The following is a 15,274-nucleotide window of genomic DNA, read 5'->3' as shown; positions in this document are numbered from 1 at the left end:
TGACATCGTCTCAGTGGCTCGCAGTCCATTGAATACTAGCTGAGTATTAAGCTCTGTTCCAGTGGAGAAGTAATGCCAAAAAGAAGAAGATAGCTAGCCAACGATTAGTGTAATGGGTGTAGCACTGAGCTTGAGCTTGATTGGCCGCCCGTGGTTGCTACTCCAGTATCGCCAGATCAGCTGCACTTACACAAGGAACCAACCAGACGACTGTTTGGGATTAAGGTGATTATAAAACGAAGCCAAACTCTGAATTTTCAAGTGCACAAGACGAGAGTATCTGACAACAGTTCGCGTTGAAAACCAATCAACTTACTTGCTTGCTGGTGGTGACCAATGGGATAGATTTTTAACGCGGAGCGCTGTTTGGTTCTCAAGTCTTGTGCTCTTGAAAATTTGAGATGTGGCTTCGTTCTATAATCACCTTAACAGACACCCTTCAGTGTACACCCGATTCTGTTTTTGCACGGGGGATGCGTACCGTGCAAAAAAAGTTTTCAGTTCAAAATTTCAAAAACCGTGCAAAAAAAGTAACACCGTTTCTCGACGTTTCATGCAAAAATAAGGTTTTGACCGAAAAAAATGTATGGAAACTTTTTTTGCACGGCCGTGTAAAAAAAATCCGTGCAAAAACAGAATCGGGTGTATAAGTGCTGATGATCTTCTATTTTAGGCAACAATTTTGCTTGCCACGTCAGAATGCTGACCAATGAAGGGAATGGGAAGGAGTTGATGATGCATTCAACTGGCTCCCACGGTAGACCGTATATACCACTGCGTCTACGCCAGTTCATGTGGAAAGGGTGAATGGGGTGGGGAAGTTTTTATGGCAGAGAGGCTTGCTAGTTTGGTTAGTAGACTGCCTATGTATCAAGCGTAAGTAAAGGCGTGCTATAAATGATGCCAGAAGGGAAGCGTAGGGAAACGGTTTATTTCTGTCCGTTTCGGGTTCTAGCAAATGCTATGAACTGTGATAGATCAACTGTATTAACTATATTAAGAGTGGTAGATAAAAGCAAGTGAAAGATACAACTACAAAGTACGAGGAAAGGGACGGGCCTAGGATTGAACCCATGAATTTCTGCTTATAAAGCAGAAGTGGTAGCCATTAGACCACCAATCCCGTGTAATGGGTGTAGCACTATGTTAAAATATAATGCAGCCGTTGACTAACATATTTTTTCTTCCTTATAGTGTTACAGCTCAACTGGGAAAGCCTGCTTCTGAGCTTATGAACGGTTCCACAGTTTTTAACAGAGAGGTTTCTCTGCTGATTGACCCGAAAAGATCATCGACAGGTAAGATTCGAACCCACCACTCTCAACTTGGTCTTGCTGAATAGCATCGTTGGTAGTTCAAGTGTAGTTTCTTGTTGATGTTAGATTGGTTTTTCAGTCTTGACAAAATTAAAAACCTGTTATTTTATTTTGTCCTACGTTTCGGTTCGTTTGGGACCTTTCTCAGGGACTCAACTGTTACAGTTCTTTCGTACCTGGTGCGTACCGTTACAGGTTCTACCGAACCACACTGAACGAAAGAACTGTTGAATAATGCATGAATCTTGTACAAGAGCCAGATATAAGTCCCAAATGTATATCTATGGTAACGAACCAGAAGATGTGCCTTGATTACTTTAAAACTGCTACACCAAATAACTTCCCTTCCTTGAATTCCTTAGATTTTGCTTACTGTGATCGATCTTATATTAATACACGTTATTCAGTTTTAAATTACTACATTATTGACATACAATTATTTCGGTTGTTCTAGCAAACAACTCTTTTTCGCTTTGTTTACCATATAAATTTCGGTTTATGGTGAATAACTCTTGAAGCTGTGATTTTGTTTTAATACTTTGGATGAAACACTTTCAGAGCATTTAGTTTTGCGCATTTTTGCTGAAGGCACTAAAGAGCTATCTCGATTATTTTTCAAGTTATGGACGATTTTCGTTTAAAAACATATTATTTTCAAAATTTTGTTAATCACTTCAAACAAAAAACGCCCTCACAGTTTTTTCACCATAAACATAGAAACATATAATCTTTCTAATGGCGACAAAAGATTAAGAATCCGTTAGCGCCTTTCAGAGATATCAACATTTGGGCCTTCCTTAGCCGAGTGGTTAGAGTCCGCGGCTACAATGCAAAGCCATGCTGAAGGTGTCTGGGTTCGAATCCCGGTCGGTCCAGGATCTTTTCGTAATGGAAATCCCCTTGACTTCCCTGAGCATAGAGTATAATCGTATCTGCCACACGATATACGAATGCGAAAATGGCAAGTTTGGTAAAGAAAGCTCTCAGTTAACAACTGTGGAAGTGCTCATAAGAACTGAGATGCAGGCTCTGTTCCAGTGAGGACGTAATGCCAAGAAGAAGAAGAACATTTGAAAACATCCATTTTTTCGAAGAAAATCTCTGATAATCTGTAACAATTAGAGATAGAACAGTAGATTTTTTGGCAAAAAGTTGCACAACCAAAAGTTCTAAAAGTTTTTGCGAGAAATGATCGTATAAAAAGTTATCAAGAACAACCAGATTGTTCAGTACCACCCTAATTTAATTGTTTGAAAATATCATAACTCGCGAACCAAAAGAGATAGAAATTTGGGTTCTTCGGCAAAGTTGCTCCAAAACATTGTAGAACATTGTGTAGGACAAAATACGTCAACAAAAATAAATATTCTGATCTCGTAAATTGTCGAAGTTTGCTTCGACCGAGATTTACGATTCGTGACTTTGACTGATAGGGTAATTCTTCCGTTTTGGTAACCTCTGGAGCAGGGATTGTTTAATTAGCTCTTTATTCGGGAGATTACTAATTTCCTGTGCAAGTGTGACAAAATTGTATAAATATTTCAAAGATTAGTTTCATAATTTCAGTTATGTAGGCCACAGTTAACAAATTTTGTGCTGAGAACATTATATAATTGATACTGTTGATCAACACTTACGTTTAGTTCCCCTAGTTCAGATTCAGCGGGTACTAGGGGTCTTTTACAGTTATAACGGAGCTGCAATAACATTGTCATCAATTTTGGAAGAAATTTCATAGTTTTTCATCGCCTTACCGGTTTTAGTTCAACGTTTGATTTGAAAGGTACACTCTTAGATTAGACACTCGTCTAGGATGCTTTGCCTGATTGTTTTAGGTTATACTATTAGTTTTAAGTTCTGGTATAATAGATTCTAGTTTACCTCGCAGGGCAATTAATAATTCAATTAGTTTAGCAGTAGATTTTAAGTTATCACTATGAATAGTATCAAGCTAATAAACACAACGTGAATACACTTCGCTAATAACTTGCACAGACGGTCTTTCTGTCACTCTTTACCAGTGTTGCTAGAACCGCAGGGGCAGGGATGCTGCTGAGGCACTATCAGAAAGGGCACGTGCTGTCCAATAGGGCAATCCACATAAACCATGCGGGCCACCCTAATTTTAAAACAGTCAGGCCCACTGTGCAGACTTCCCAGACAACCAGAATGTACGTTTAACCAAATCACCTTTTGCGTTATGCGATGCTTATATGTGCAACGTTTCACGTATAAGATGTCGCGAAAAGGCCTTATATGTACAAAAGTGGAGGCGATATACGTGCATATTTTATATGATGAAACATAACATACAATGCGTGTGTAGATTTTCTTGCGAATTAGTCTGTACTCTTATGCGATTTAATTTATGATAACAAAATTTATTTGACAGCTGCTACGGATTGATCCGACTCTCTTTGTACAAGTATACGGGACGAATCGAATTGTACATATGAACTCATAAAATAGCGTTTTATGCGAGGAAATTCATCGATCAAACGATTTCATCCACCATGTAGTGCAGGAGTGATGCCGTTTGTACAAATAAGCAACTTTGTTCGTATACTGCTATGCGACTTCTGGTTGTCTGGGTTGTGGTTTGAAGAAAATTAAAAATATTACGGCAATCAGATTATTCACAAATAAATAACACGTTGGACAGAAATTTTTGAAGTTTTGCGAGGAAGAAACGGGGACAACCGTTTTTTTTTCCTTCTTTGTCGGGTGTTGAATCACTGCGTCCAATTAACTTGAACTATTGTGATGTCCCCTTTTACTGTATGTATAGTACATACATCATCCAGTGACATGTATGTCACTAAATGATCTATGTACTTCTGAGCTCATGAACACCTTATTATTGAGAAATAATGGTCCTAAGCTGCAGTGTGAGAATTCCCCCAGTCTGGTGCAATTAGCTTAATAAAGCCTATAACATTGCTGGGGGTTGCGATCCTTATATCGGCAGGCTCTAAGAAGGGCTTACCAAATATCCTGGACCTACGATGGATTTGTGCACTGCAATAGCAGATGAGGTGTTCTGATGTTTCTCGCTCATCGTCACAGAAGCGACAGTTGGAGTTTTGAACAACACCGATCTTTTGTAAATGGTATCTGCTGGGGCAGTGTCCTGTTACTAGACCAGTGTATAAACTGAGATCCCTTTTGCTGAGACCTAATAGTTGTTGGGTTTTCTTTGGGTTTATATTTACAAGCCTTTTTGACTGACTCGTATTAGGAGATGCATCCCAGTTTGATGAGGTCTGGCTAACCAGCCAGTTGTTCAGTTCCATTTTTAAGAAACTGTCTGATATTCCGAAGAATGGCTCGGGGCCAGTGAACCTATTAGCAGATCCGTTTCTGGCCAGCTCATCAGCAATTTCGTTTCCCTCTAGACCCGCATGCCCTGGGATCCAATATAGGTTAACTCGATTGCAGAGAGCTAGTTTTTTCAAAGCTAGAATGCATTCCCACACTAGTTTTGAGTTACACGTGTAAGTGTTAAGCGCCTGAAGAGCCGCTTGGCTGTCGGAGAGAATACATATACTTGCGTGTCTGTATTTCCTCTTCAGGCATAGTAACGCACATTCTAAGATAGCATATATTTTTGCCTGAAATACTGTAGACCACTGTCCTAAGTGAATTGAGGTTTTTGTTCGGGGTCCGTAGACTCCAGAACCTGCCAAATTATTCATTTTGGAACCATCTGTGTAGAATTTAATAGAACCTGGAGGGATGTTGGGTCCACCTTCTTCCCATTCTTGACGAGAAGACATGATCACCTTATAGGGTATGTCATAGTTGACTACCATTTCCATCCTGTCACTACACTTTTCTACAATTTGATTTATAGAAAATTCATTTAATATACTGAGGTGACCCGTAAGATCACCTGATAGTAGGGTTTTTGTTCGTTTCAGCCTCAACGCACTTTTCTCAGCGTCCAGCTTTATGAATTGATCCAGCCGGGGCAGATTAAGCATCGCGTCTAAGGCAGAGGTGGGTGTACTGCATGCTGCACCAGTAATTGCTATACAGGCAATACGTTGGATTTTGTTTAGCTTTGCCCTTGCCGTAGCCTCTTTTGTTTTAGGCCACCAGATAAGAGAAGCATAAGTTGTTCTAGGACGAACAATGGTTTTATAGATCCACATAATCATACTTGGTTTCAGGCCCCATTTCTTACCAAGTGCTCTGGAGCATACCCAGAGTGAATTGAGGCCTTTTTGCACCACTGTTTGAAGATGTGAATTCCAATTTAGCTTAGAGTCAAGTATGACACCAAGATATTTGGCTTCCTTTGAGCAAGTCAGTTGTGTTTCGTTTAGGAGAAGGGTTCTCAATTGTACCTTCCTACGTTTTGTGAAAGGTACGATGGTGGTTTTGGAAGGATTTATTCCTAGTTGCTCTCGTTGACACCAGGAAAAGGTATGATCAAGAGCTAGCTGCATCCTTTCGAATATAACATCTTCAAATTTGCCTCGTACAATAATGACCACGTCATCTGCATATCCTACCGCTTCGAAGCCTCTCCTTTCTAAGCTATCTAGAAGCTCGTCCACCACCAGTGACCAAAGCAAAGGTGAAAGTACCCCACCTTGTGGGCACCCCCTTGTAGCCTTTACAGTGACGCACGAACCACTTAGCTCAGAGGAGATTTGTCGATTGGCTAGCATAGCATGTACCCAGGTAGCAATGCATGGGTCGAAATTCCTCCTCAACATTGCCGATCCTATAGACGAATAAGAAGCATTATCGAATGCACCCTCAATGTCAAGAAATGCTACAAGAGCGATTTCTTTAGCTTGTAGAGTTTTTTTCGATCTTATTGACTAACGAATGTAGTGCTGAGATCGTGGATTTGCCACTCTGATACGCAAATTGGTGTTGTGAAAGAGGCATTGCTTTCATAAATTTAGAATTTATGTATTCGCACAATACCTTTTCCATGATTTTAAGCATCACGGATGACAAACTGATCGGCCTAAATGCTTTGGGATTTGTTTTGTCTTTTTTTACCTGTTTTAGGAATGAAGACAACTCGAACTTGACGCCAATCATCGATTGTGCGATATTTGCCAGAAAACCATTCGCCAGAAAACTATTCGCCAGAATGACATCTGCCAGAAAGTACCATATGCCAGAAAACCATTTGCCAGAAAGTACCATTCGCCAGAAAACCATTCGCCAGAATGTACCATTCCCCAGAATGGAACATCCCCTATATTTATTTATTTATTTATTTTTCAAGTTTGCAATTGTAGGATAAATAATCGAGCCAGAGCTTCGTTATTTTTGTTAATATACTCAAAAAAGTACAGGATCTCTTAGACACCTTAGACAGCTTCAAATATCCGTTTTGGGTATTGTGGTTCTAGTATTCTAATTGTTGGACTAGGTACACATGACTTCCTTACGGTTCAAAAAAATGTCGATTTTTCGAGCATTCAACGATCAACATCAACATTTCAAGCTTTATAAATATGAATTTAAAAAACAGCACTTATTCCTGAGGGAACGTGGAACTAGAAAGAAGAAAACATAAAATAAAATAACAATTGAATTAATTAAAAGCTGCTCCACTATGTATGAGAGATACTGCTAACTGATGTAAAGATTTGATATTCAACATGACGGATAATAGAGTAAGGATTTTTTAATATATGTTGTCCCAGTAAAATGGTATTATTGTTTGGAAGACTTCACAAGAGATTCTACCTTCTTTTCAGCATAAGCTGTTCTTCAAAGTTTTGTTGCTTCTTAAGGACTTATTCATTGAATATATACGAGATATCAATATACATTGCAACTATTGTTATACAGATATAGATGAGATAATCTTATTTTATAATTAGTAAATTCCAATTATTTCTGATTTTTTCAGTTTCAATTGAAATCAATTCAATTCAATTTAAAGTTTTACTTGGAATTGTGGTTTGGAATATTTCACAAGTTTTTTTTTCATCATAAGCTGTTCTTTAAAGTTTTGTTGCTTCTTAAGGGCCAGTTTATTGGATATTTACAAAATTTCGATATACGTTGCAAATATTTGTGCCATCTGTTGGATGAAGTTCGATAATTAATGCCTCTACTCTTGAACCAAAGTTACATTTACTATTACAACTTTCAGGAGCTGTCAGACAAATAAGACAGTTTAAATTTTAATAACAACATCCTTTATATGAAGAATGGAGAATTCTTATTCGCCCCGAACCATATCGAGTAGCGATAGGCAATTACTCTATTTTGAATACTTTTTCATGTACTGAAATGTAGGTGACCATTATCACTAAAAACCTTTTGGTCTATTCTTACCGGAATGTCGTTCCCTCGAATATCATTTCCGCGAACGCCAGTTATCCGAATGAGACTTTTCCCTGCATTCCCTTCTGCCGAATGACCCGAAATTTGTATGGATCGTGGTATTAGGATAGAACCACCCCCTTATACACCCCCCCCCTTGAACGATCACGTGGTTTATGGACGGACCCAAAATAGATGCAGAAATGGATAAGAAACAATCTTCAGAGACAGAGTGGTGAACTAGCAAGTACGATAAAGAAAACAAGAAAAAATGCTGAGTTCGGAAAAACTTTAAAGAACCGCTGATCAAAAAAGAAGGGTACATATCATATGAACCGTTCATCACCCTAAAATATACAATAAGTTATGATAATTATGAGAGCCAACACATTTTCGAGGAAATAGGCCACTTGAGAAAACGGGGTATTCAGGGAACTGGTGTTCGGGGAGACGACATTCGGGGTATCGATATTCGGGAGAAACTAGCACAACCTCAAAAAACTTCCCATTGAAAAGCAAAAATTATCTGGTACTTGTATGAGAAATTCAGTACAACACAATATTCTGACGAAGAACAGCTCGTGGTGAAAGGAAATGCAATTTTCTCGAAGTTTAAACTGTGTAAAACAGCTTAGAATATTGTATCAAAATCTCATAGGCAAAAATCTCGCAAGAGATGTAGAATAACAGTATGCTAGCAGAAAGCTTAAAATGAGAAGAACGAGATTCTTACCGTACTATTAATTCAATTTAATGCTCTTGAAGATGTGAAAAGTCGCACAAGTCGAATATTTTGACGGCCATCTTTGGATTCCGAGATATTGCCCCATGAATAAGATGATCAAAATCGACAAGAAAAATAATTCTGGGGAATGGTACTTTCTGGCGAATGGTACATTCTGGCAAAAGGTTTTCTGGTAAATGGTACATTCTGGCGAATGGTTTTCTGGCAGATGTCATTCTGGCGAATAGTTTTCTGGCGAATGGTTTTCTGGCAAATATCGCACAATCCAATCATCTGGAATATGCCCTAAAATCAAGCTCGCCTAAAAATCTCTACCATGTGTGGGATTAGCGTTTTCTCCGCTTTTTGGATTAACGCTGGGAAGATCCCATCCATGCCAGCAGATTTGAATGGCTCAAAAGATCTCACAGCCCTTTCAACTCTGGCACAAGTAAAAGCTTCTTTGGCAACCTTAATTGCGTCTCTTTTTGTCCCAGAAACCAAAGATATCGTCTCTTGTGGGACTGAAACAGCAATCTCAGTACCTTCGTCACTTATTCTTGATTGAGGAATTGAGTCAGGGAAGTGAATTCTTAACATTTCACTCACTGTATCGCTTGCCTCTACAGTGAATGAACCGTCGACTCTACGGATACTACCCAGACCATTGGAGTGTTCTTTTGAGAGTGTTTTTTGAAGCCTGGCTACCACGGGGGTCATCTCTATGTTCTCGCACATACTAACCCATGATTTCCGTTTTGAGCGCCTTAGCTCCTTATTATAGTCTGTTAGAGCTTTTTTGTATAGGCTCCAATCGGAAGTACGCTTAGCGCGGTTAAATTCTCTACGCGCTGTTTTTCTGAGCTTATCTAGAGTTTTGTTCCACCATGGAACATCTCTACTCGAACTAGTTGTTCTAGTCGGGCAACTCTCTTGATAAGCATTAAGAATTTTGTTTTTAATGCAGGCGGACGCCGATTCCAACTGCATTATGGATTTAATATTATTTTCAATTATGTATGATTCAGATTGGAGAATTGCTGAATAGGTTTCCCAATCAGTTTTCTTAGGATCTTTAAACGTTCTTTCTATCGTTAGACCCCCTTCCCAGTCGAATATTATGTGTTTGTGGTCTGACATTGATGTTTCATCAGAAACATGCCAATTTTTTATTTTGTCAGAAATAGATGGACTACATAAAGTCAAATCCAACACTTCCTGTCGAATGGAGTTTGAAAATGTAGGCTTGTCGCCAATATTGCATATATTGATGTTTTTGGAGGAAAGAAACTGTAAAAGATACTCACCTCTGGTGTTGATATCTGTACTTCCCCATACGGTGTGATGCGCGTTCGCGTCGCAACCAATGACGAACGGGATGTTGTGGATACGGCTGTAATGGACAATCGCAGCTATCTCTGGTGGAGGAATATTCTCCGCATCGCCAGGAAAATACGCTGAAACCATGAGGATCTCAGATTTTCCCCTAGTGTTATTGCGTATTAAGATAGCCGCTCTTGGAGATAGCTGGCTATCATCATATACCAACTTACATGAGTTTAGTTGAATACCTAGTATCCTGGTTTTATTGACCCACGGCTCCTGAATAAGCGCCACCGTCAATTTTTCTTTTGTGAATCTCCGACAGAGTACATCTGTTGCACTCTGTGCGTGGTGGAGATTCACTTGAACTGCCTTAAGCGCCATATTTAGGAGTTCCGCTTTTATCCAGGCGAGTATCGCCCTTCTTTGGATGTTGCGGGTCATTACGGTTTTGTTTCGGGTTAGGTTTCAGAACTTTGTTTTTCCCACCCATCACATCCAGGCCTGCGAGTTTCGCCCCTGTGGTCAAGACTTCACTCATTTCTTTTCCACTGCTAGTTTTAGATACCTATGGGTTGGTACCACTTGAGCAGGAAATTGAAGCTGAGCTCGGAACTTTTCCTTTAGGGGCGGACACGCTAGCCTTCATGGTGGTCTTTGGGTGAGAAATTGCGTTCCTTTTACCACTGTTTGAATCAGGGGCTTCCTCAGAATTTTCTTGGGCCAGCTCTTTATTCGGCTTGTGGTTGGAAACGGAGGGTGTCCTCTTAATTTTCCTCAACTGGATTTCTCCAAATCGGTAGTTGAGGATGAACTTGGATTTCGACAGCATGTCCATTGACGATCCATCTACTGTAAAGATCCATTCGACATGGATGTTATTGAGGATGGACCTTTTCACGATACGCTAATTCGTTGTTTTCAACCCGTTCTAACTCTCTATGAGAGCCTTAATGCGTTCGTCCGCGAAGGTTGAGCTTTGAGGGAAGAATGCTCTAAGAAGCTCTTGGCGGGGAATGTCTTCCTCGTTCAGTGCAACCAACTCAGCACCTTCCCAGGTATTTATTGAAGGTGTTATTTCTTTCACCCACTCAGCTGTCTCTTGATCCTTGCAAATTAGAACCATGTAGCCAGATTTGTAGACAAGGTTACAGAATTTGGGTTTCAGTGGCTCATCACGCTGTTGTTCCACTTTAAGCAACAGAGCATCCTGTAGAACGTCTAGTTGAGCCGTCGTGAGCTGGGCGGTTGGAAAGTCTTTGGGTATTATCCCGACCTTCACACGCTTGGTCATATGGTCATAAATATCAGAAGGCGAAGGCAGGGCAGTAATGATGATGGAGATAACGCAGGTGAACCTCAATCATTGCGACGCCGCACAACAACTGTTGTGGCAGTCGACAACAGAAACAAAGTGCGACATTGCGATCATTGCCGAACCGTATCGGGTTCCTCCCGATAACGGCAATTGGGTAGCAGACAGAGCAGAGACGACGGCGATTCAAGTAATGGGCCGATTCCCTATCCAAGAAGTTGTCGAACGCTCATACGAGGGCTTCGTGATCGTTAAAATTAACGGAATCTTCGTGTGTAGCTGTTACGCCCCCCCCCGAGATGGACACTGGAGCAGTACACCCAGATGTTGGATGTGCTAACCGACAAGCTGATCGGTCGTACGCCGGTAATAATCGGAGGAGACTTCAATGCGTGGGCCGTGGAGTGGGGTAGTAGACTGACCAACGCGAGAGGCTACAGTTTGCTGGAAGCTCTAGCGAAGCTCGACGTAAGGCTGTGCAACGACGGTCTCGCTAGCACATTTCGCAAAGACGGTAGGGAGTCCATCATAGACGTGACCTTTTGTAGCCCGTCGCTATTCACCAATATGAACTGGAGAGTTAGCGAAGAATACACCCACAGTGACCATCAGGCGATCCACTACTGCGTTGGCCAGAGAAGTTGTTCAGTATGGCAGAGGAGGAATGGAGAACGAAGGTGGAAGACGAAGCATTTCGATAAGGATCTTTTCGTCGAAGCACTCCGAGCAGTAAGCGACGCTCCAAACATGGATGCAGGAGAGCTGACAGAAGCGTTGGCGAGAGCGTGTGACGCAACTATGCCGAGAAAATTGGAGCCAAGGAATCAACGGCGTCCTGCATACTGGTGGAACGACAGACTCAGCACCCTTCGCGCAGCCTGCTTAAGAGCCAGAAGACGCGTGCAGAGAGCTAGATCCGAAGCCAGCATGGAAGAGCGTAAAGTGACCTACCGACTGGCCAGAGCCGCGTTCAAACGGGAAATATCGACGAGTAAAACGAACTGCTACAAGGAGTTGTGCCGGGAAGCTGACGCAAATCCCTGGGGCAACGCCTATCGAGTAGTGATGGCGAAGATCAAGGGCCCAGTTACCCCAGCTGAAATGTGTCCCGACAAACTGAAGGCGATAGTGAACGGTCTCTTTCCTACACATGCTCCAACAGCGTGGCCGCCCACACCGTACGCTGACGTAGACGAGGAAAATGCCGGTATACATGTGTCTAACTCCGAGCTGATAACGGTTGCGAAAGGATTGAAGCTGAACAAAGCTCCCGGACCAGATGGTATCCCTAATATTGCGCTAAGGGCAGCAATCTTGGCGTTCCCAGACATATTCAGGACAGCGTTGCAGAAGTGTCTAGCGGAAGGCTGCTTCCCAGACAGATGGAAGGTGCAGAAGCTGGTGTTACTGCCAAAACCGGGAAAACCGCCAGGAGATCCTGCTTCATATAGACCAATATGCTTGCTGGATACTCTTGGCAAACTTTTGGAGAAGGTCATCCTCGGCAGGCTGATGATCTACACGGAAGGCGAGAACGGATTGTCGAAAAGGCAGTTCGGATTCCGTAAAAAGACTTCGACGGTGGATGCTATTCGGGCAGTCATCGCGTGCGCGGAGAAAGCGTCCAAGCAGAAGAGGAGAGGCAATCGATACTGCGCAGTGGTAACAATAGACGTCAAGAACGCGTTCAACAGTGCCAGTTGGGAGGCTATCGCCGCAGCCCTACACAGAATGCGGGTTCCAGGATATCTGTGTAAAGTTCTGTAAAGTTACTTTCAGAACCGGGTACTGGTCTACGACACAAACCAGGGACGGATGTCAATTGAAGTCACGGCGGGAGTTCCACAAGGATCCAAACTTGGTCTAACATTGTGGAACATGATGTACGATGGAGTGCTGACCTTGTCACTGCCGAATGGAGTCGAGATCGTCGGGTTCGCAGATGACGTCGTTCTTGCGATAACTGGTGAGACTGCGGAGGAGGTGGAGATGCTGACGGCGGAATCGCTAGACACCATCGAATCGTGGATGACTGGAGTCAAGCTGCAGTTGGCTCATCATAAAACGGAGGTGGTGCTGGTCAGCAACTGCAAGGCGGTACAGCAGTTGGAAATCAACGTCGGAGGGCACGCAATCCCATCGAAGCGCTCTCTAAAGCATCTCGGAGTAATGGTCGACGACAGGCTAAACTTCAACAGCCACGTAGACTATGCCTGCGAAAAGGCAGCGAAAGCTGCTAACACCGTAGCCAGGATCATGCCCAACATTGGAGGACCAAGAAGCAGCACGAGGCGTCTTCTAGCGACCGTATCATCGTCTATGCTGAGGTATGGAGTCCCGGCTTGGGCTGCAGCGTTGGGAACCAAACGTAATCGAGATAAGCTGGCAGGTACGTTCCGGCTCATGGCTATACGGGTTGCGAGTGCCTACAGCACTATATCATCGGAGGCAGTGTGCGTTATCGCCGGAATGATCCCCATCTGCATCACTCTGGCTGAGGACATCGCATGTTACCAGCAAAGGGACACCAGGAATGTGAGGAATACCATTAGGTTAGACACAATGGCCAGGTGGCAGCAGGAGTGGGATAACTCGGAGAAAGGAAGGTGGACCCACAGGCTCATTCCTAACGTGTCGGTGTGGACGACCAGAAAACATGGAGAAGTTAACTTCTTCCTGACCCAGTTTCTGTCAGGCCATGGATGCTTCCGGAAATATCTGCACAGATTCGGACACGCAGAATCTCCACATTGTCCGGCCTGTCCAAATATCGAGGAGACACCGGAGCACGTTATATTCGACTGCCCTCGATTCACGGATATACGAAGCGAGATGATGCCAGAAACCGCAAACGTCCTAAATCCGGACAACATCGTGCAGAACATGTGCCAGCATGAAAGCACCTGGAATGCGGTGAACAGGGGAATAACGGCGATTATGTCGTTGCTGCAAAGGAGATGGCGTGAAGACCAGAGAGCTCCGGGTCGCGATCGGAGTAGGCTAGATCCTCCGTCGGGGACTAGACCGAGTAGAGCGGGCGTAGCGTAGTATCGGTTAATAGTCGTCGGGGCGCCTGCAAACCGGAAGCCATCCTCCAACCGGAATTGCAGAACCGACCCTGGCACTTGGCCAACCAACGTCGAGTCGGAGTAGGCTGAGTCCACCGCCGGGGTCCAGCTGAGTAATTCGCGAAATAGCACCGGCAAATGGTCGTCGGGGCGCCTGTGAACCGGAAGTTTCCCTCCACCGGAATCGCAGGATCGACCTCGGCATCTGCCCGGCCAGCTTCGGAGTAGGCTAAGTCCACCGCCGGGGACTAGTTGAGTAGATCGCGTTGTTGCACCGGCAAATGATCGTCGGGGCGCCTGTGAACCGGAAACTTCCCTCCACCGGAATCGCAGGACCGACCTCGGCATCTGCCCGGATAGCATCGGTTCGGGAGATCTTCCGCCGCCGGGGAAATCTTCGTCGGAGTAGGATAGATCCACCGTCGGGGACTACTCTGAGTAGAACGTAGCGTATCACCGGCTTGAGTCGTCGGAGCGCCAGTGTACCGGAAGCCATCCTCCAACCGGAATCGCTGGACCGACTTCGGCACTCCACCGGCCAGTATCGAATCATGAAGAAGCGCGTATCCGGAGTAGGCTAGCTCCACCGTCGGGGACTAAGCCGAGTAGCATCGATCGTCACAAACCAGTTTTGGGTCGTCTGGGCGCCAGTAAACCGGAAGTCATCCTCCAACCGGAATTACTGGACCGACCTCGGCATCCAACTGGTCAACAAGGAGAGCTCGAACAGCAGCAGCGGAGAACGAGTCGTCGTAGAGCAACGAAGTGCACATGAGCGTCCAGTAGAAGATCAGCAGAGCTCTGACGCGAGGCCAGCCCAAGGGAAGTATGCGTCGTGGCACAGAAAGCTGTCCAAAGTCCTGGCGAGATGTTCAACCACCAATTGGGAAAAACGCTCCAACAGCGAACTAGCAGAACAGTTAGAGGCTGAGATTGAAGAAGTGCATGAGCACAGCCCTCCCCCGATGAAGTTGCCTGATGTAGTTCCGGGGGAGATCGAGGCACAGGAGCAGTAGGGAAAGTTTTTTAGTGGTTAAGCACGCCTAACGTGAGTCCCACACCGTGCCAACACACAACAGGCCTGGCTTTTGAAGCTTTTTTGTACCCTACTATAAAAAAAAAAAAACACACGCTTGGTCATATCGCTGTAGCTCTGACCAGTGGCTTGTCGTTTGGACACACCTTTTTGTGGCACTGAGCTTGAGGATTTTTCAGCGCGCTCTCG

The sequence above is a fragment of the Aedes aegypti genome, chromosome 2 (genome assembly GCF_002204515.2).
Source record: "Aedes aegypti strain LVP_AGWG chromosome 2, AaegL5.0 Primary Assembly, whole genome shotgun sequence".
In the NCBI taxonomy this organism is placed as follows: domain Eukaryota; kingdom Metazoa; phylum Arthropoda; class Insecta; order Diptera; family Culicidae; genus Aedes; species Aedes aegypti.
Note: the sequence above shows the minus strand (reverse complement) of the source record.